This window comes from Humulus lupulus, chromosome 1 (assembly GCF_963169125.1).
Source record: "Humulus lupulus chromosome 1, drHumLupu1.1, whole genome shotgun sequence".
Taxonomy (NCBI): domain Eukaryota; kingdom Viridiplantae; phylum Streptophyta; class Magnoliopsida; order Rosales; family Cannabaceae; genus Humulus; species Humulus lupulus.
Genome location: NC_084793.1, coordinates 2,488,994 through 2,511,959, shown reverse-complemented (window position 1 = coordinate 2,511,959; position 22,966 = coordinate 2,488,994).

Below are 22,966 nucleotides of genomic sequence, written 5' to 3'. Positions count from 1 at the left end.
AGAACCCTAAGACATAGGGCTACAAATTTTGTGCCCATGACCCTCGCATATTCTTTAGTATTCACTATCAAAACATTGCTCGAAACCATATTAGAGAAATCGAAGATTTCTGATAGGGGTACCCCTTTGGTGAATTGGAGATTTCACTAATTTCTCCGAAATGTATTACCCTCGTGTTCAACTAGTTCGATATTTTTCCCCAAGAGATCTCATGGGTAAATGAATATATTGGAGTCGAAACGGTGCCTTAAGTCAACATTTCAAAAAAAATTCCCCTTTTTGAGGGCAATTTTCGCAAGTTTTTTCCTTATGTTCGTTCATGTCTCAGTATTTTGACTGTATCGCCCTCTACACACCTCGGATGTGCACGAAATTTTATACATAGAACCCTAAGACATAGGGCTACAAATTTTGTGCCCATGACCCTCGCATATTCTTTAGTATTCACTATCAAAACATTGCTCGAAACCATATAAGAGAAATCGAAGATTTCTGATAGGGGTACCCCTTTGGTGAATTGGAGATTTCACTAATTTCTCCGAAATTTATTACCCTCGTGTTCAACTCGTTCGATATTTTTCCCCAAGAGATCTCATGGGTAAATGAATATATTGGAGTCGAAACGGTGCCTTAAGTCAACATTTCAAAAAAAATTCCCCTTTTTGAGGGCAATTTTCGCAAGTTTTTTCCTTATGTTCGTTCATCTCTCAGTATTTTGACTGTATCGCCCTCTACACACCTCGCATGTGCACGAAATTTTATACATAGAACCCTAAGACATAGGGCTACAAATTTTGTGCCCATGACCCTCGCATATTCTTTAGTATTCACTATCAAAACATTGCTCGAAACCATATTAGAGAAATCGAAGATTTCTGATAGGGGTACCCCTTTGGTGAATTGGAGATTTCACTAATTTCTCCGAAATGTATTACCCTCGTGTTCAACTAGTTCGATATTTTTCCCCAAGAGATCTCATGGGTAAATGAATATATTGGAGTCGAAACGGTGCCTTAAGTCAACATTTCAAAAAAAATTCCCCTTTTTGAGGGCAATTTTCGCAAGTTTTTTCCTTATGTTCGTTCATGTCTCAGTATTTTGACTGTATCGCCCTCTACACACCTCGGATGTCCACGAAATTTTATACATAGAACCCTAAGACATAGGGCTACAAATTTTGTGCCCATGACCCTCGCATATTCTTTAGTATTCACTATCAAAACATTGCTCAAAACCATATAAGAGAAATCGAAGATTTCTGATTGGGGTACCCCTTTGGTGAATTGGAGATTTCACTAATTTCTCCGAAATTTATTACCCTCGTGTTCAACTCGTTCGATATTTTTCCCCAAGAGATCTCACGGGTAAATGAATATATTGGAGTCGAAACGGAGCCTTAAGTCAACATTTCAAAAAAAATTCCCCTTTTTGAGAGCAATTTTCGCAAGTTTTTTCCTTATGTTCGTTCATCTCTCAGTATTTTGACTGTATCGCCCTCTACACACCTCGCATGTGCACGAAATTTTATACATAGAACCCTAAGACATAGGGCTACAAATTTTTTGCCCATGACCCTCGCATATTCTTTAGAATTCACTATCAAAACATTGCTCGAAACCATATAAGAGAAATCGAAGATTTCTGATAGGGGTACCCCTTTGGTGAATTGGAGATTTCACTAATTTCTCCGAAATTTATTACCCTCGTGTTCAACTCGTTCGATATTTTTCCCCAAGAGATCTCATGGGTAAATGAATATATTGGAGTCGAAACGGAGCCTTAAGTCAACATTTCAAAAAAAATTCCCCTTTTTGAAGGCAATTTTCGCAAGTTTTTTCCTTATGTTCGTACATCTCTCAGAATTTTGACTGTATCGCCCTCTACACACCTTGAATGTGCACGAAATTTTATACATAGAACCCTAAGACATAGGGCTAAAAAATTTGTGCCCATGACCCTCGCATATTCTTTAGTATTCACTATCAAAACATTGCTCGAAACCATATTAGAGAAATCGAAGATTTCTGAAAGGGGTACCCCTTTGGTGAATAGGAGATTTCACTAATTTCTCCGAAATTTATTACCCTCGTGTTCAACTCGTTCGATATTTTTCCCCAAGAGATCTCACGGGTAAATGAATATATTGGAGTCGAAACGGAGCCTTAAGTCAACATTTGAAAAAAAATTCCCCTTTTTGAGAGCAATTTTCGCAAGTTTTTTCCTTATGTTCGTTCATCTCTCAGTATTTTGACTGTATCGCCCTCTACACACCTCGCATGTGCACGAAATTTTATACATAGAACCCTAAGACATAGGGCTACAAATTTTTTGCCCATGACCCTCGCATATTCTTTAGTATTCACTATCAAAACATTGCTCGAAACCATATAAGAGAAATCGAAGATTTCTGATAGGGGTACCCCTTTGGTGAATTGGAGATTTCACTAATTTCTCCGAAATTTATTACCCTCGTGTTCAACTCGTTCGATATTTTTCCCCAAGAGATCTCACGGGTAAATGAATATATTGGAGTCGAAACGGAGCCTTAAGTCAACATTTCAAAAAAAATTCCCCTTTTTGAGAGCAATTTTCGCAAGTTTTTTCCTTATGTTCGTTCATCTCTCAGTATTTTGACTGTATCGCCCTCTACACACCTCGCATGTGCACGAAATTTTATACATAGAACCCTAAGACATAGGGCTACAAATTTTTTGCCCATGACCCTCGCATATTCTTTAGAATTCACTATCAAAACATTGCTCGAAACCATATAAGAGAAATCGAAGATTTCTGATAGGGGTACCCCTTTGGTGAATTGGAGATTTCACTAATTTCTCCGAAATTTATTACCCTCGTGTTCAACTCGTTCGATATTTTTCCCCAAGAGATCTCATGGGTAAATGAATATATTGGAGTCGAAACGGAGCCTTAAGTCAACATTTCAAAAAAAATTCCCCTTTTTGAAGGCAATTTTCGCAAGTTTTTTCCTTATGTTCGTACATCTCTCAGAATTTTGACTGTATCGCCCTCTACACACCTTGAATGTGCACGAAATTTTATACATAGAACCCTAAGACATAGGGCTAAAAAATTTGTGCCCATGACCCTCGCATATTCTTTAGTATTCACTATCAAAACATTGCTCGAAACCATATTAGAGAAATCGAAGATTTCTGAAAGGGGTACCCCTTTGGTGAATAGGAGATTTCACTAATTTCTCCGAAATTTATTACCCTCGTGTTCAACTCGTTCGATATTTTTCCCCAAGAGATCTCACGGGTAAATGAATATATTGGAGTCGAAACGGAGCCTTAAGTCAACATTTGAAAAAAAATTCCCCTTTTTGAGAGCAATTTTCGCAAGTTTTTTCCTTATGTTCGTTCATCTCTCAGTATTTTGACTGTATCGCCCTCTACACACCTCGCATGTGCACGAAATTTTATACATAGAACCCTAAGACATAGGGCTACAAATTTTTTGCCCATGACCCTCGCATATTCTTTAGTATTCACTATCAAAACATTGCTCGAAACCATATAAGAGAAATCGAAGATTTCTGATAGGGGTACCCCTTTGGTGAATTGGAGATTTCACTAATTTCTCCGAAATTTATTACCCTCGTGTTCAACTCGTTCGATATTTTTCCCCAAGAGATCTCATGGGTAAATGAATATATTGGAGTCGAAACGGTGCCTTAAGTCAACATTTCAAAAAAAATTCCCCTTTTTGAGGGCAATTTTCGCAAGTTTTTTCCTTATGTTCGTTCATCTCTCAGTATTTTGACTGTATCGCCCTCTACACACCTCGGATGTGCACGCAATTTTATACATAGAACCCTAAGACATAGGGCTACAAATTTTGTGCCCATGACCCTCGCATATTCTTTAGTATTCACTATCAAAACATTGCTCGAAACCATATTAGAGAAATCGAAGATTTCTGATAGGGGTACCCCTTTGGTGAATTGGAGATTTCACTAATTTCTCCGAAATTTATTACCCTCGTGTTCAACTCGTTCGATATTTTTCCCCAAGAGATCTCACGGGTAAATGAATATATTGGAGTCGAAACGGAGCCTTAAGTCAACATTTCAAAAAAAATTCCCCTTTTTGAGAGCAATTTTCGCAAGTTTTTTCCTTATGTTCGTTCATGTCTCAGTATTTTGACTGTATCGCCCTCTACACACCTCGCATGTGCACGAAATTTTATACATAGAACCCTAAGACATAGGGCTACAAATTTTGTGCCCATGACCCTCGCATATTCTTTAGTATTCACTATCAAAACATTGCTCGAAACCATATTAGAGAAATCGAAGATTTCTGATAGGGGTACCCCTTTGGTGAATTGGAGATTTCACTAATTTCTCCGAAATGTATTACCCTCGTGTTCAACTAGTTCGATATTTTTCCCCAAGAGATCTCATGGGTAAATGAATATATTGGAGTCGAAACGGTGCCTTAAGTCAACATTTCAAAAAAAATTCCCCTTTTTGAGGGCAATTTTCGCAAGTTTTTTCCTTATGTTCGTTCATGTCTCAGTATTTTGACTGTATCGCCCTCTACACACCTCGGATGTGCACGAAATTTTATACATAGAACCCTAAGACATAGGGCTACAAATTTTGTGCCCATGACCCTCGCATATTCTTTAGTATTCACTATCAAAACATTGCTCGAAACCATATAAGAGAAATCGAAGATTTCTGATAGGGGTACCCCTTTGGTGAATTGGAGATTTCACTAATTTCTCCGAAATTTATTACCCTCGTGTTCAACTCGTTCGATATTTTTCCCCAAGAGATCTCACGGGTAAATGAATATATTGGAGTCGAAACGGAGCCTTAAGTCAACATTTCAAAAAAAATTCCCTTTTTTGAAGGCAATTTTCGCAAGTTTTTTCCTTATGTTCGTACATCTCTCAGTATTTTGACTGTATCGCCCTCTACACACCTTGAATGTGCACGAAATTTTATACATAGAACCCTAAGACATAGGGCTAAAAAATTTGTGCCCATGACCCTCGCATATTCTTTAGTATTCACTATCAAAACATTGCTCGAAACCATATTAGAGAAATCGAAGATTTCTGAAAGGGGTACCCCTTTGGTGAATTGGAGATTTCACTAATTTCTCCGAAATGTATTACCCTCGTGTTCAACTAGTTCGATATTTTTCCCCAAGAGATCTCATGGGTAAATGAATATATTGGAGTCGAAACGGTGCCTTAAGTCAACATTTCAAAAAAAATTCCCCTATTTGAGGGCAATTTTCGCAAGTTTTTTCCTTATGTTCGTTCATCTCTCAGTATTTTGACTGTATCACCCTCTACACACCTCGCATGTGCACGAAATTTTATACATAGAACCCTAAGACATAGGGCTACAAATTTTGTGCCCATTACCCTCGCATATTCTTTAGAATTCACTATCAAAACATTGCTCGAAACCATATAAGAGAAATCGAAGATTTCTGATAGGGGTACCCCTTTGGTGAATTGGAGATTTCACTAATTTCTCCGAAATGTATTACCCTCGTGTTCAACTAGTTCGATATTTTTCCCCAAGAGATCTCATGGGTAAATGAATATATTGGAGTCGAAACGGTGCCTTAAGTCAACATTTCAAAAAAAATTCCCCTTTTTGAGGGCAATTTTCGCAAGTTTTTTCCTTATGTTCGTTCATGTCTCAGTATTTTGACTGTATCGCCCTCTACACACCTCGGATGTGCACGAAATTTTATACATAGAACCCTAAGACATCGGCTACAAATTTTGTGCCCATGACCCTCGCATATTCTTTAGTATTCACTATCAAAACATTGCTCGAAACCATATAAGAGAAATCGAAGATTTCTGATAGGGGTACCCCTTTGGTGAATTGGAGATTTCACTAATTTCTCCGTAATTTATTACCCTCGTGTTCAACTCGTTCGATATTTTTCCACAAGAGATCTCATGGGTAAATGAATATATTGGAGTCGAAACGGAGCCTTAAGTCAACATTTCAAAAAAAATTCCCCTTTTTGAGGGCAATTTTCGCAAGTTTTTTCCTTATGTTCGTTCATCTCTCAGTATTTTGACTGTATCGCCCTCTACACACCTCGCATGTGCACGAAATTTTATACATAGAACCCTAAGACATAGGGCTACAAATTTTGTGCCCATTACCCTCGCATATTCTTTAGAATTCACTATCAAAACATTGCTCGAAACCATATAAGAGAAATCGAAGATTTCTGATAGGGGTACCCCTTTGGTGAATTGGAGATTTCACTAATTTCTCCGAAATGTATTACCCTCGTGTTCAACTAGTTCGATATTTTTCCCCAAGAGATCTCATGGGTAAATTAATATATTGGAGTCGAAACGGTGCCTTAAGTCAACATTTCAAAAAAAATTCCCCTTTTTGAGGGCAATTTTCCCAAGTTTTTTCCTTATGTTCGTTCATGTCTCAGTATTTTGACTGTATCGCCCTCTACACACCTCGCATGTGCACGAAATTTTATACATAGAACCCTAAGACATAGGGCTACAAATTTTGTGCCCATGACCCTCGCATATTCTTTAGTATTCACTATCAAAACATTGCTCGAAACCATATTAGAGAAATCGAAGATTTCTGATAGGGGTACCCCTTTGGTGAATTGGAGATTTCACTAATTTCTCCGAAATTTATTACCCTCGTGTTCAACTCGTTCGATATTTTTCCCCAAGAGATCTCATGGGTAAATGAATATATTGGAGTCGAAACGGTGCCTTAAGTCAACATTTCAAAAAAAATTCCCCTTTTTGAGGGCAATTTTCGCAAGTTTTTTCCTTATGTTCGTACATCTCTCAGAATTTTGACTGTATCGCCCTCTACACACCTTGAATGTGCACGAAATTTTATACATAGAACCCTAAGACATAGGGCTAAAAAATTTGTGCCCATGACCCTCGCATATTCTTTAGTATTCACTATCAAAACATTGCTCGAAACCATATTAGAGAAATCGAAGATTTCTGATAGGGGTACCCCTTTGGTGAATTGGAGATTTCACTAATTTCTCCGAAATGTATTACCCTCGTGTTCAACTAGTTCGATATTTTTCCCCAAGAGATCTCATGGGTAAATGAATATATTGGAGTCGAAACGGTGCCTTAAGTCAACATTTCAAAAAAAATTCCCCTTTTTGAGGGCAATTTTCGCAAGTTTTTTCCTTATGTTCGTTCATGTCTCAGTATTTTGACTGTATCGCCCTCTACACACCTCGGATGTGCACGAAATTTTATACATAGAACCCTAAGACATAGGGCTACAAATTTTGTGCCCATGACCCTCGCATATTCTTTAGTATTCACTATCAAAACATTGCTCGAAACCATATAAGAGAAATCGAAGATTTCTGATTGGGGTACCCCTTTGGTGAATTGGAGATTTCACTAATTTCTCCGAAATTTATTACCCTCGTGTTCAACTCGTTCGATATTTTTCCCCAAGAGATCTCACGGGTAAATGAATATATTGGAGTCGAAACGGAGCCTTAAGTCAACATTTCAAAAAAAATTCCCCTTTTTGAGAGCAATTTTCGCAAGTTTTTTCCTTATGTTCGTTCATCTCTCAGTATTTTGACTGTATCGCCCTCTACACACCTCGCATGTGCACGAAATTTTATACATAGAACCCTAAGACATAGGGCTACAAATTTTGTGCCCATTACCCTCGCATATTCTTTAGAATTTACTATCAAAACATTGCTCGAAACCATATAAGAGAAATCGAAGATTTCTGATAGGGGTACCCCTTTGGTGAATTGGAGATTTCACTAATTTCTCCGAAATTTATTACCCTCGTGTTCAACTCGTTCGATATTTTTCCACAAGAGATCTCATGGGTAAATGAATATATTGGAGTCGAAACGGAGCCTTAAGTCAACATTTCAAAAAAAATTCCCCTTTTTGAGGGCAATTTTCGCAAGTTTTTTCCTTATGTTCGTTCATGTCTCAGTATTTTGACTGTATCGCCCTCTACACACCTCGGATGTGCACGAAATTTTATACATAGAACCCTAAGACATAGGGCTACAAATTTTGTGCCCATGACCCTCGCATATTCTTTAGTATTCACTATCAAAACATTGCTCGAAACCATATAAGAGAAATCGAAGATTTCTGATAGGGGTACCCCTTTGGTGAATTGGAGATTTCACTAATTTCTCCGAAATTTATTACCCTCGTGTTCAACTCGTTCGATATTTTTCCCCAAGAGATCTCATGGGTAAATGAATATATTGGAGTCGAAACGGTGCCTTAAGTCAACATTTCAAAAAAAATTCCCCTTTTTGAGGGCAATTTTCGCAAGTTTTTTCCTTATGTTCGTTCATCTCTCAGTATTTTGACTGTATCGCCCTCTACACACCTCGCATGTGCACGAAATTTTATACATAGAACCCTAAGACATAGGGCTACAAATTTTGTGCCCATGACCCTCGCATATTCTTTAGTATTCACTATCAAAACATTGCTCGAAACCATATTAGAGAAATCGAAGATTTCTGATAGGGGTACCCCTTTGGTGAATTGGAGATTTCACTAATTTCTCCGAAATGTATTACCCTCGTGTTCAACTAGTTCGATATTTTTCCCCAAGAGATCTCATGGGTAAATGAATATATTGGAGTCGAAACGGTGCCTTAAGTCAACATTTCAAAAAAAATTCCCCTTTTTGAGGGCAATTTTCGCAAGTTTTTTCCTTATGTTCGTTCATGTCTCAGTATTTTGACTGTATCGCCCTCTACACACCTCGGATGTCCACGAAATTTTATACATAGAACCCTAAGACATAGGGCTACAAATTTTGTGCCCATGACCCTCGCATATTCTTTAGTATTCACTATCAAAACATTGCTCAAAACCATATAAGAGAAATCGAAGATTTCTGATTGGGGTACCCCTTTGGTGAATTGGAGATTTCACTAATTTCTCCGAAATTTATTACCCTCGTGTTCAACTCGTTCGATATTTTTCCCCAAGAGATCTCACGGGTAAATGAATATATTGGAGTCGAAACGGAGCCTTAAGTCAACATTTCAAAAAAAATTCCCCTTTTTGAGAGCAATTTTCGCAAGTTTTTTCCTTATATTCGTTCATCTCTCAGTATTTTGACTGTATCGCCCTCTACACACCTCGCATGTGCACGAAATTTTATACATAGAACCCTAAGACATAGGGCTACAAATTTTTTGCCCATGACCCTCGCATATTCTTTAGAATTCACTATCAAAACATTGCTCGAAACCATATAAGAGAAATCGAAGATTTCTGATAGGGGTACCCCTTTGGTGAATTGGAGATTTCACTAATTTCTCCGAAATTTATTACCCTCGTGTTCAACTCGTTCGATATTTTTCCCCAAGAGATCTCATGGGTAAATGAATATATTGGAGTCGAAACGGAGCCTTAAGTCAACATTTCAAAAAAAATTCCCCTTTTTGAAGGCAATTTTCGCAAGTTTTTTCCTTATGTTCGTACATCTCTCAGAATTTTGACTGTATCGCCCTCTACACACCTTGAATGTGCACGAAATTTTATACATAGAACCCTAAGACATAGGGCTAAAAAATTTGTGCCCATGACCCTCGCATATTCTTTAGTATTCACTATCAAAACATTGCTCGAAACCATATTAGAGAAATCGAAGATTTCTGAAAGGGGTACCCCTTTGGTGAATAGGAGATTTCACTAATTTCTCCGAAATTTATTACCCTCGTGTTCAACTCGTTCGATATTTTTCCCCAAGAGATCTCACGGGTAAATGAATATATTGGAGTCGAAACGGAGCCTTAAGTCAACATTTGAAAAAAAATTCCCCTTTTTGAGAGCAATTTTCGCAAGTTTTTTCCTTATGTTCGTTCATGTCTCAGTATTTTGACTGTATCGCCCTCTACACACCTCGCATGTGCACGAAATTTTATACATAGAACCCTAAGACATAGGGCTACAAATTTTGTGCCCATGACCCTCGCATATTCTTTAGTATTCACTATCAAAACATTGCTCGAAACCATATTAGAGAAATCGAAGATTTCTGATAGGGGTACCCCTTTGGTGAATTGGAGATTTCACTAATTTCTCCGAAATGTATTACCCTCGTGTTCAACTAGTTCGATATTTTTCCCCAAGAGATCTCATGGGTAAATGAATATATTGGAGTCGAAACGGTGCCTTAAGTCAACATTTCAAAAAAAATTCCCCTTTTTGAGGGCAATTTTCCCAAGTTTTTTCCTTATGTTCGTTCATGTCTCAGTATTTTGACTGTATCGCCCTCTACACACCTCGCATGTGCACGAAATTTTATACATAGAACCCTAAGACATAGGGCTACAAATTTTGTGCCCATGACCCTCGCATATTCTTTAGTATTCACTATCAAAACATTGCTCGAAACCATATAAGAGAAATCGAAGATTTCTGATTGGGGTACCCCTTTGGTGAATTGGAGATTTCACTAATTTCTCCGAAATTTATTACCCTCGTGTTCAACTCGTTCGATATTTTTCCCCAAGAGATCTTACGGGTAAATGAATATATTGGAGTCGAAACGGAGCCTTAAGTCAACATTTCAAAAAAAATTCCCCTTTTTGAGAGCAATTTTCGCAAGTTTTTTCCTTATGTTCGTTCATCTCTCAGTATTTTGACTGTATCGCCCTCTACACACCTCGCATGTGCACGAAATTTTATACATAGAACCCTAAGACATAGGGCTACAAATTTTGTGCCCATGACCCTCGCATATTCTTTAGTATTCACTATCAAAACATTGCTCGAAACCATATTAGAGAAATCGAAGATTTCTGATAGGGGTACCCCTTTGGTGAATTGGAGATTTCACTAATTTCTCCGAAATTTATTACCCTCGTGTTCAACTCGTTCGATATTTTTCCACAAGAGATCTCATGGGTAAATGAATATATTGGAGTCGAAACGGAGCCTTAAGTCAACATTTCAAAAAAAATTCCCCTTTTTGAGGGCAATTTTCGCAAGTTTTTTCCTTATGTTCGTTCATGTCTCAGTATTTTGACTGTATCGCCCTCTACACACCTCGGATGTGCACGAAATTTTATACATAGAACCCTAAGACATAGGGCTACAAATTTTGTGCCCATGACCCTCGCATATTCTTTAGTATTCACTATCAAAACATTGCTCGAAACCATATAAGAGAAATCGAAGATTTCTGATAGGGGTACCCCTTTGGTGAATTGGAGATTTCACTAATTTCTCCGAAATTTATTACCCTCGTGTTCAACTCGTTCGATATTTTTCCCCAAGAGATCTCATGGGTAAATGAATATATTGGAGTCGAAACGGTGCCTTAAGTCAACATTTCAAAAAAAATTCCCCTTTTTGAGGGCAATTTTCGCAAGTTTTTTCCTTATGTTCGTTCATCTCTCAGTATTTTGACTGTATCGCCCTCTACACACCTCGCATGTGCACGAAATTTTATACATAGAACCCTAAGACATAGGGCTACAAATTTTGTGCCCATGACCCTCGCATATTCTTTAGTATTCACTATCAAAACATTGCTCGAAACCATATTAGAGAAATCGAAGATTTCTGATAGGGGTACCCCTTTGGTGAATTGGAGATTTCACTAATTTCTCCGAAATGTATTACCCTCGTGTTCAACTAGTTCGATATTTTTCCCCAAGAGATCTCATGGGTAAATGAATATATTGGAGTCGAAACGGTGCCTTAAGTCAACATTTCAAAAAAAATTCCCCTTTTTGAGGGCAATTTTCGCAAGTTTTTTCCTTATGTTCGTTCATGTCTCAGTATTTTGACTGTATCGCCCTCTACACACCTCGGATGTCCACGAAATTTTATACATAGAACCCTAAGACATAGGGCTACAAATTTTGTGCCCATGACCCTCGCATATTCTTTAGTATTCACTATCAAAACATTGCTCAAAACCATATAAGAGAAATCGAAGATTTCTGATTGGGGTACCCCTTTGGTGAATTGGAGATTTCACTAATTTCTCCGAAATTTATTACCCTCGTGTTCAACTCGTTCGATATTTTTCCCCAAGAGATCTCACGGGTAAATGAATATATTGGAGTCGAAACGGAGCCTTAAGTCAACATTTCAAAAAAAATTCCCCTTTTTGAGAGCAATTTTCGCAAGTTTTTTCCTTATGTTCGTTCATCTCTCAGTATTTTGACTGTATCGCCCTCTACACACCTCGCATGTGCACGAAATTTTATACATAGAACCCTAAGACATAGGGCTACAAATTTTTTGCCCATGACCCTCGCATATTCTTTAGAATTCACTATCAAAACATTGCTCGAAACCATATAAGAGAAATCGAAGATTTCTGATAGGGGTACCCCTTTGGTGAATTGGAGATTTCACTAATTTCTCCGAAATTTATTACCCTCGTGTTCAACTCGTTCGATATTTTTCCCCAAGAGATCTCATGGGTAAATGAATATATTGGAGTCGAAACGGAGCCTTAAGTCAACATTTCAAAAAAAATTCCCCTTTTTGAAGGCAATTTTCGCAAGTTTTTTCCTTATGTTCGTACATCTCTCAGAATTTTGACTGTATCGCCCTCTACACACCTTGAATGTGCACGAAATTTTATACATAGAACCCTAAGACATAGGGCTAAAAAATTTGTGCCCATGACCCTCGCATATTCTTTAGTATTCACTATCAAAACATTGCTCGAAACCATATTAGAGAAATCGAAGATTTCTGAAAGGGGTACCCCTTTGGTGAATAGGAGATTTCACTAATTTCTCCGAAATTTATTACCCTCGTGTTCAACTCGTTCGATATTTTTCCCCAAGAGATCTCACGGGTAAATGAATATATTGGAGTCGAAACGGAGCCTTAAGTCAACATTTGAAAAAAAATTCCCCTTTTTGAGAGCAATTTTCGCAAGTTTTTTCCTTATGTTCGTTCATGTCTCAGTATTTTGACTGTATCGCCCTCTACACACCTCGCATGTGCACGAAATTTTATACATAGAACCCTAAGACATAGGGCTACAAATTTTGTGCCCATGACCCTCGCATATTCTTTAGTATTCACTATCAAAACATTGCTCGAAACCATATTAGAGAAATCGAAGATTTCTGATAGGGGTACCCCTTTGGTGAATTGGAGATTTCACTAATTTCTCCGAAATGTATTACCCTCGTGTTCAACTAGTTCGATATTTTTCCCCAAGAGATCTCATGGGTAAATGAATATATTGGAGTCGAAACGGTGCCTTAAGTCAACATTTCAAAAAAAATTCCCCTTTTTGAGGGCAATTTTCGCAAGTTTTTTCCTTATGTTCGTTCATGTCTCAGTATTTTGACTGTATCGCCCTCTACACACCTCGGATGTGCACGAAATTTTATACATAGAACCCTGAGACATAGGGCTACAAATTTTGTGCCCATGACCCTCGCATATTCTTTAGTATTCACTATCAAAACATTGCTCGAAACCATATAAGAGAAATCGAAGATTTCTGATTGGGGTACCCCTTTGGTGAATTGGAGATTTCACTAATTTCTCCGAAATTTATTACCCTCGTGTTCAACTCGTTCGATATTTTTCCCCAAGAGATCTCACGGGTAAATGAATATATTGGAGTCGAAACGGAGCCTTAAGTCAACATTTCAAAAAAAATTCCCCTTTTTGAGAGCAATTTTCGCAAGTTTTTTCCTTATGTTCGTTCATCTCTCAGTATTTTGACTGTATCGCCCTCTACACACCTCGCATGTGCACGAAATTTTATACATAGAACCCTAAGACATAGGGCTACAAATTTTGTGCCCATTACCCTCGCATATTCTTTAGAATTCACTATCAAAACATTGCTCGAAACCATATAAGAGAAATCGAAGATTTCTGATAGGGGTACCCCTTTGGTGAATTGGAGATTTCACTAATTTCTCCGAAATTTATTACCCTCGTGTTCAACTCGTTCGATATTTTTCCCCAAGAGATCTCATGGGTAAATGAATATATTGGAGTCGAAACGGAGCCTTAAGTCAACATTTCAAAAAAAATTCCCCTTTTTGAAGGCAATTTTCGCAAGTTTTTTCCTTATGTTCGTACATCTCTCAGTATTTTGACTGTATCGCCCTCTACACACCTTGAATGTGCACGAAATTTTATACATAGAACCCTAAGACATAGGGCTAAAAAATTTGTGCCCATGACCCTCGCATATTCTTTAGTATTCACTATCAAAACATTGCTCGAAACCATATAAGAGAAATCGAAGATTTCTGAAAGGGGTACCCCTTTGGTGAATTGGAGATTTCACTAATTTCTCCGAAATGTATTACCCTCGTGTTCAACTAGTTCGATATTTTTCCCCAAGAGATCTCATGGGTAAATGAATATATTGGAGTCGAAACGGTGCCTTAAGTCAACATTTCAAAAAAAATTCCCCTTTTTGAGGGCAATTTTCGCAAGTTTTTTCCTTATGTTCGTTCATCTCTCAGTATTTTGACTGTATCACCCTCTACACACCTCGCATGTGCACGAAATTTTATACATAGAACCCTAAGACATAGGGCTACAAATTTTGTGCCCATTACCCTCGCATATTCTTTAGAATTCACTATCAAAACATTGCTCGAAACCATATAAGAGAAATCGAAGATTTCTGATAGGGGTACCCCTTTGGTGAATTGGAGATTTCACTAATTTCTCCGAAATGTATTACCCTCGTGTTCAACTAGTTCGATATTTTTCCCCAAGAGATCTCATGGGTAAATGAATATATTGGAGTCGAAACGGTGCCTTAAGTCAACATTTCAAAAAAAATTCCCCTTTTTGAGGGCAATTTTCGCAAGTTTTTTCCTTATGTTCGTTCATGTCTCAGTATTTTGACTGTATCGCCCTCTACACACCTCGGATGTGCACGAAATTTTATACATAGAACCCTAAGACATCGGCTACAAATTTTGTGCCCATGACCCTCGCATATTCTTTAGTATTCACTATCAAAACATTGCTCGAAACCATATAAGAGAAATCGAAGATTTCTGATAGGGGTACCCCTTTGGTGAATTGGAGATTTCACTAATTTCTCCGAAATTTATTACCCTCGTGTTCAACTCGTTCGATATTTTTCCACAAGAGATCTCATGGGTAAATGAATATATTGGAGTCGAAACGGAGCCTTAAGTCAACATTTCAAAAAAAATTCCCCTTTTTGAGGGCAATTTTCGCAAGTTTTTTCCTTATGTTCGTTCATCTCTCAGTATTTTGACTGTATCGCCCTCTACACACCTCGCATGTGCACGAAATTTTATACATAGAACCCTAAGACATAGGGCTACAAATTTTGTGCCCATTACCCTCGCATATTCTTTAGAATTCACTATCAAAACATTGCTCGAAACCATATAAGAGAAATCGAAGATTTCTGATAGGGGTACCCCTTTGGTGAATTGGAGATTTCACTAATTTCTCCGAAATGTATTACCCTCGTGTTCAACTAGTTCGATATTTTTCCCCAAGAGATCTCATGGGTAAATGAATATATTGGAGTCGAAACGGTGCCTTAAGTCAACATTTCAAAAAAAATTCCCCTTTTTGAGGGCAATTTTCGCAAGTTTTTTCCTTATGTTCGTTCATGTCTCAGTATTTTGACTGTATCGCCCTCTACACACCTCGCATGTGCACGAAATTTTATACATAGAACCCTAAGACATAGGGCTACAAATTTTGTGCCCATGACCCTCGCATATTCTTTAGTATTCACTATCAAAACATTGCTCGAAACCATATTAGAGAAATCGAAGATTTCTGATAGGGGTACCCCTTTGGTGAATTGGAGATTTCACTAATTTCTCCGAAATTTATTACCCTCGTGTTCAACTCGTTCGATATTTTTCCCCAAGAGATCTCATGGGTAAATGAATATATTGGAGTCGAAACGGTGCCTTAAGTCAACATTTCAAAAAAAATTCCCCTTTTTGAGGGCAATTTTCGCAAGTTTTTTCCTTATGTTCGTTCATCTCTCAGTATTTTGACTGTATCGCCCTCTACACATCTCGGATGTGCACGAAATTTTATACATAGAACCCTAAGACATAGGGCTACAAATTTTGTGCCCATTACCCTCGCATATTCTTTAGTATTCACTATCAAAACATTGCTCGAAACCATATAAGAGAAATCGAAGATTTCTGATAGGGGTACCCCTTTGGTGAATTGGAGATTTCACTAATTTCTCCGAAATTTATTACCCTCGTGTTCAACTCGTTCGATATTTTTCCCCAAGAGATCTCATGGGTAAATGAATATATTGGAGTCGAAACGGAGCCTTAAGTCAACATTTCAAAAAAAATTCCCCTTTTTGAGAGCAATTTTCGCAAGTTTTTTCCTTATGTTCGTTCATGTCTCAGTATTTTGACTGTATCGCCCTCTACACACCTCGCATGTGCACGAAATTTTATACATAGAACCCTAAGACATAGGGCTACAAATTTTGTGCCCATGACCCTCGCATATTCTTTAGTATTCACTATCAAAACATTGCTCGAAACCATATTAGAGAAATCGAAGATTTCTGATAGGGGTACCCCTTTGGTGAATTGGAGATTTCACTAATTTCTCCGAAATGTATTACCCTCGTGTTCAACTAGTTCGATATTTTTCCCCAAGAGATCTCATGGGTAAATGAATATATTGGAGTCGAAACGGTGCCTTAAGTCAACATTTCAAAAAAAATTCCCCTTTTTGAGGGCAATTTTCGCAAGTTTTTTCCTTATGTTCGTTCATGTCTCAGTATTTTGACTGTATCGCCCTCTACACACCTCGGATGTGCACGAAATTTTATACATAGAACCCTAAGACATAGGGCTACAAATTTTGTGCCCATGACCCTCGCATATTCTTTAGTATTCACTATCAAAACATTGCTCGAAACCATATAAGAGAAATCGAAGATTTCTGATTGGGGTACCCCTTTGGTGAATTGGAGATTTCACTAATTTCTCCGAAATTTATTACCCTCGTGTTCAACTCGTTCGATATTTTTCCCCAAGAGATCTCACGGGTAAATGAATATATTGGAGTCGAAACGGAGCCTTAAGTCAACATTTCAAAAAAAATTCCCCTTTTTGAGAGCAATTTTCGCAAGTTTTTTCCTTATGTTCGTTCATCTCTCAGTATTTTGACTGTATCGCCCTCTACACACCTCGCATGTGCACGAAATTTTATACATAGAACCCTAAGACATAGGGCTACAAATTTTGTGCCCATTACCCTCGCATATTCTTTAGAATTTACTATCAAAACATTGCTCGAAACCATATAAGAGAAATCGAAGATTTCTGATAGGGGTACCCCTTTGGTGAATTGGAGATTTCACTAATTTCTCCGAAATTTATTACCCTCGTGTTCAACTCGTTCGATATTTTTCCCCAAGAGATCTCATGGGTAAATGAATATATTGGAGTCGAAACGGAGCCTTAAGTCAACATTTCAAAAAAAATTCCCCTTTTTGAAGGCAATTTTCGCAAGTTTTTTCCTTATGTTCATACATCTCTCAGTATTTTGACTGTATCGCCCTCTACACACCTTGAATGTGCACGAAATTTTATACATAGAACCCTAAGACATAGGGCTACAAATTTTGTGCCCATGACCCTCGCATATTCTTTAGTATTCACTATCAAAACATTGCTCGAAACCATATAAGAGAAATCGAAGATTTCTGATTGGGGTACCCCTTTGGTGAATTGGAGATTTCACTAATTTCTCCGAAATTTATTACCCTCGTGTTCAACTCGTTCGATATTTTTCCCCAAGAGATCTCACGGGTAAATGAATATATTGGAGTCGAAACGGAGCCTTAAGTCAACATTTCAAAAAAAATTCCCCTTTTTGAGAGCAATTTTCGCAAGTTTTTTCCTTATGTTCGTTCATCTCTCAGTATTTTGACTGTATCGCCCTCTACACACCTCGCATGTGCACGAAATTTTATACATAGAACCCTAAGACATAGGGCTACAAATTTTGTGCCCATTACCCTCGCATATTCTTTAGAATTTACTATCAAAACATTGCTCGAAACCATATAAGAGAAATCGAAGATTTCTGATAGGGGTACCCCTTTGGTGAATTGGAGATTTCACTAATTTCTCCGAAATTTATTACCCTCGTGTTCAACTCGTTCGATATTTTTCCCCAAGAGATCTCATGGGTAAATGAATATATTGGAGTCGAAACGGAGCCTTAAGTCAACATTTCAAAAAAAATTCCCCTTTTTGAAGGCAATTTTCGCAAGTTTTTTCCTTATGTTCATACATCTCTCAGTATTTTGACTGTATCGCCCTCTACACACCTTGAATGTGCACGAAATTTTATACATAGAACCCTAAGACATAGGGCTAAAAAATTTGTGCCCATGACCCTCGCATATTCTTTAGTATTCACTATCAAAACATTGCTCGAAACCATATTAGAGAAATCGAAGATTTCTGAAAGGGGTACCCCTTTGGTGAATTGGAGATTTCACTAATTTCTCCGAAATGTATTACCCTCGTGTTCAACTAGTTCGATATTTTTCCCCAAGAGATCTCATGGGTAAATGAATATATTGGAGTCGAAACGGTGCCTTAAGTCAACATTTCAAAAAAAATTCCCCTTTTTGAGGGCAATTTTCGCAAGTTTTTTCCTTATGTTCGTTCATCTCTCAGTATTTTGACTGTATCGCCCTCTACACACCTCGCATGTGCACGAAATTTTATACATAGAACCCTAAGACATAGGGCTACAAATTTTGTGCCCATGACCCTCGCATATTCTTTAGTATTCACTATCAAAACATTGCTCGAAACCATATAAGAGAAATCGAAGATTTCTGATAGGGGTACCCCTTTGGTGAATTGGAGATTTCACTAATTTCTCCGAAATTTATTACCCTCGTGTTCAACTCGTTCGATATTTTTCCACAAGAGATCTCATGGGTAAATGAATATATTGGAGTCGAAACGGAGCCTTAAGTCAACATTTCAAAAAAAATTCCCCTTTTTGAGAGCAATTTTCGCAAGTTTTTTCCTTATATTCGTACATCTCTCAGTATTTTGTCTGTTTCACCCTCAACACACCTCTGATTCGTACGAAAATTTATACATTGAACCCTAAGACATAGGCCTACAAATTTTGTGCCCATGACCCTCGCATATTCTTTAGGATTCACTATCAAAACATTGCTCGAATCCATATTAGAGAAATCGAAGATTTCTGAAAGGGGTACCCCTTTGGGGAATTGGAGATTTCACTAATTTCTCCGAAATGTATTACCCTCGTGTTCAACTCGTTCGATATTTTTCCCCAAGAGATCTCATGGGTAAATGAATATATTGGAGTCGAAACGGAGACTTAAGTCAACATTTCAAAAAAAATTCCCCTTTTTGATGGCAATTTTCGAAAGTTTTTTCCTTATATTCGTACATCTCTCAGTATTTTGACTGTTTCACCCTCAACACACCTCGGATTTGTATGAAACTTTATACATTAAACCCTAAGACATAGGGCCACAACTTTTGTGTCGATGACCCTCGCATATTCTTTAGTATTCACTATCAAAAAATTGCTCGAATCCATATTAGAGAAATCGAAGATTTCTGAAAGGGGTACCCCTTTGGTGAATTGTCGATTTCACTAATTTCTCCGAAATGTATTACCCTCGTGTTCAACTCGTTAGATATTTTTCCCCAAGAGATCTCATGGGTAAATGAATATATTGGAGTCGAAACGGAGACTTAAGTCAACATTTCAAAAAAAATTCCACTTTTTGATGGCAATTTTCGAAAGTTTTTTCCTTATATTCGTACATCTCTCAGTATTTTGACTGTTTCACCTTCAACACACCTCGGATTCGTACGAAACTTTATACATAGAACCCTAAGACATAGGCCTACAAATTTTGTGCCCATGACCCTCGCATATTCATTAGTATTCACTATCAAAACATTGCACGGATCCATATTAGAGAAATCGAAGATTTCTGAAAGGGGTACCCCTTTGGTGAATTGGAGATTTCAATAATTTCTCCGAAATGTATTACCCTCGTGTTCAACTCGTTCGATATTTTTCCCCAAGAGATCTCATGGGTAAATGAATATATTGGAGTCGAAACGGAGACTTAAGTCAACATTTCTAAAAAAATTCCCCTTTTTGATGGCAATTTTCGAAAGTTTTTTCCTTATATTCGTACATCTCTCAGTATTTTGACTGTTTCACCCTCAACACACCTCGGATTCGTACGAAACTTTATACATAGAACCCTAAGACATAGGCCTACAAATTTTGTGCCCATGACCCTCGCATATTCTTTAGGATTCACTATCAAAACATTGCTCGAATCCATATTAGAGAAATCGAAGATTTCTGAAAGGGGTACCCCTTTGGGGAATTGGAGATTTCACTAATTTCTCCGAAATGTATTACCCTCGTGTTCAACTCGTTCGATATTTTTCCCCAAGAGATCTCATGGGTAAATGAATATATTGGAGTCGAAACGGAGACTTAAGTCAACATTTCTAAAAAAATTCCCCTTTTTGATGGCAATTTTCGAAAGTTTTTTCCTTATATTCGTACATCTCTCAGTATTTTGACTGTTTCACCCTCAACAAACCTCGGATTCGTACGAAACTTTATACATAGAACCCTAAGACATAGGCCTACAACTTTTGTGCCCATGACCCTCGCATATTCTTTAGTATTCACTATCAAAAAATTGCTCGAATCCATATTAGAGAAATCGAAGATTTCTGAAAGGGGTACCCCTTTGGGGAATTGGAGATTTCACTAATTTCTCCGAAATGTATTACCCTCGTGTTCAACTCGTTCGATATTTTTCCCCAAGAGATCTCATGGGTAAATGAATATATTGGAGTCGAAACGGAGACTTAAGTCAACATTTCTAAAAAAATTCCCCTTTTTGATGGCAATTTTCGCAAGTTTTTTCCTTATATTCGTAAATCTCTAAGTATTTTGACTGTTTTCACCCTCAACACACCTCGGATTCGTACGAAACTTTATACATTAAATCCTAAGACATAGGGCTAGAACTTTTGTGCCCATGACCCTCGCACATTCTTTAGTATTCACTATCAAAACATTGCACGGATCCATATTAGAGAAATCGAAGATTTCTGAAAGGGGTACCCCTTTGGTGAATTGGAGATTTCCATAATTTCTCCGAAATGTATTACCCTCGTGTTCAACTCGTTAGATATTTTTCCCCAAGAGATCTCATGGGTAAATGAATATATTGGAGTCGAAACGGAGACTTAAGTCAACATTTCAAAAAAAATTCCCCTTTTTGATGGCAATTTTCGAAAGTTTTTTCCTTATATTCGTACATCTCTCAGTATTTTGACTGTTTCACCTTCAACACACCTCGGATTCGTACGAAACTTTATACATAGAACCCTAAGACATAGGCCTACAAATTTTGTGCCCATGACCCTCGCATATTCATTAGTATTCACTATCAAAACATTGCACGGATCCATATTAGAGAAATCGAAGATTTCTGAAAGGGGTACCCCTTTGGTGAATTGGAGATTTCCATAATTTCTCCGAAATGTATTACCCTCGTGTTCAACTCGTTCGATATTTTTCCCCACGAGATCTCATGGGTAAATGAATATATTGGAGTCGAAACGGAGACTTAAGTCAACATTTCTAAAAAAATTCCCCTTTTTGATGGCAATTTTCGAAAGTTTTTTCCTTATATTCGTACATCTCTCAGTATTTTGACTGTTTCACCCTCAACACACCTCGGATTCGTACGAAACTTTATACATAGAACCCTAAGACATAGGCCTACAAATTTTGTGCCCATGATCCTCGCATATTCTTTAGGATTCACTATCAAAACATTGCTCGAATCCATATTAGAGAAATCGAAGATTTCTGAAAGGGGTACCCCTTTGGGGAATTGGAGATTTCACTAATTTCTCCGAAATGTATTACCCTCGTGTTCAATTCGTTCGATATTTTTCCCCAAGAGATCTCATGGGTAAATGAATATATTGGAGTCGAAACGGAGACTTAAGTCAACATTTCTAAAAAAATTCCCCTTTTTGATGGCAATTTTCGCAAGTTTTTTCCTTATATTCGTAAATCTCTAAGTATTTTGACTGTTTTCACCCTCAACACACCTCGGATTCGTACGAAACTTTATACATTAAATCCTAAGACATAGGGCTAGAACTTTTGTGCCCATGACCCTCGCACATTCTTTAGTATTCACTATCAAAACATTGCACGGATCCATATTAGAGAAATCGAAGATTTCTGAAAGGGGTACCCCTTTGGTGAATTGGAGATTTCCATAATTTCTCTGAAATGTATTACCCTCGTGTTCAACTCGTTAGATATTTTTCCCCAAGAGATCTCATGGGTAAATGAATATATTGGAGTCGAAACGGAGACTTAAGTCAACATTTCAAAAAAAATTCCCCTTTTTGATGGCAATTTTCGAAAGTTTTTTCCTTATATTCGTACATCTCTCAGTATTTTGACTGTTTCACCTTCAACACACCTCGGATTCGTACGAAACTTTATACATAGAACCCTAAGACATAGGCCTACAAATTTTGTGCCCATGACCCTCGCATATTCATTAGTATTCACTATCAAAACATTGCACGGATCCATATTAGAGAAATCGAAGATTTCTGAAAGGGGTACCCCTTTGGTGAATTGGAGATTTCCATAATTTCTCCGAAATGTATTACCCTCGTGTTCAACTCGTTCGATATTTTTCCCCACGAGATCTCATGGGTAAATGAATATATTGGAGTCGAAACGGAGACTTAAGTCAACATTTCTAAAAAAATTCCCCTTTTTGATGGCAATTTTCGAAAGTTTTTTCCTTATATTCGTACATCTCTCAGTATTTTGACTGTTTCACCCTCAACACACCTCGGATTCGTAC